The sequence below is a fragment of the Alligator sinensis genome, unplaced genomic scaffold (genome assembly GCF_000455745.1).
Source record: "Alligator sinensis unplaced genomic scaffold, ASM45574v1 scaffold1667_1, whole genome shotgun sequence".
NCBI lineage: Eukaryota > Metazoa > Chordata > Crocodylia > Alligatoridae > Alligator > Alligator sinensis.
The window spans coordinates 796,699-797,863 of NW_005842504.1; the positions used below are offsets into that span (position 1 = coordinate 796,699).

The 1,165-nt window shown below is 53.1% G+C and overlaps 1 protein-coding gene across 1 annotated transcript in view; it reads left to right on the forward strand.

The window, feature by feature from the left end:
* LOC102370982 (cytochrome P450 2G1-like) overlaps positions 1-1,165 on the forward strand; it is a 10,480-nt gene that overhangs the window by 421 nt on the left and 8,894 nt on the right. The window lies entirely within an intron of this gene.

The window sequence follows — 1,165 nt, forward strand, 5'->3', positions numbered from 1 at the left end:
CTCCTCCCCAGCCACTGCCTCTTCCACAGCTGGAGTTAGAAACCATAAGCTCCTACATACTTCCCCTTGCTTCACCCTCTACATCCCTCTTCCCTACTCAGCCAGCAAGAGAAACCAGGAGTCCCGACTCCCGGCTCTGCAATCCCGCCTTTACTCTAACCTCCAGCCATGGCAGACGGGACACGCACGTGCGCGGGTTCCACCTACAGGTCCAGGGCTCCAAACTCAAGAAGTTGAAAGAGACTCCAAATTACTCTCCTCAGCCCCCTCGGTGGTAGCTATGATCCCCACACCACGATTACAGCTGGGAGGGGTCCCCTTTTGCGAAACATCCCAATGCAGGCAGCTCCACAACTGTGGAAATGAGATACTCAGTTAGGCAGGGGCTTAAGGGCTCTCCTGAATCGGGGCTGGTAGCCACAAGCCCAACAGCTATTACTGGTACGGCCAGCATTCCCAGAGTCGGCTGCAACATGGGGGCTGAGGAGGAAATCTTTTTACCCCCCAAAACATTTTAGAATCATAGAAAATTCTGGTTGAAGGGCCCTCAGGAGGTCGCATCTCGTCCAACCCCCTGCTCCAAGCAGGACCAGCCCCAACTACATCATCCCAGCCACGGCTTTGTCTACCCAGGTCTTAAAAAACTCCAAGGATGGAGATGCCATAAACTCTCTGGGGAGCCTGTTCCAGTGCTTTACTACCTTCCTTGCGAGAGTTTTCCTAACATCCAACCTCAACTTCCCTTACCAAAATTGGCTGAAATTCAGCATTTCATGGGAAGCCTGTCTGCTCTGGCTAGAGTCCCAGGGTCCCATTCTTTACCCCCAGCCACCCCACTGCCCACAACAAGGTCTATGGCTTCTAATGTTGCTCAGTGCTGGCTCTAACCCACAGACCCTACTCCCGTGAGTGGAAACCCATGAGACTATTCACATACCTCCAAGATTTGCTCCCAGGATTATTTGTGCATGTCACGCTTGGCAGCCACGGGTTAGGACAAGATATAAACCCTGGCAGCAGGAGCCAGCCTTCTTAGTGGACTAGAGTCAGGCTGCCTATAACTTGCCCTCTGTCTGCCCTGGGGCTCATTTGTCCTTGGCAAGCATATCCAGAGCCCTGGAGAAAATCCACGTAAGCCCAAGCTATAGCCAAGGGCATACGGCAT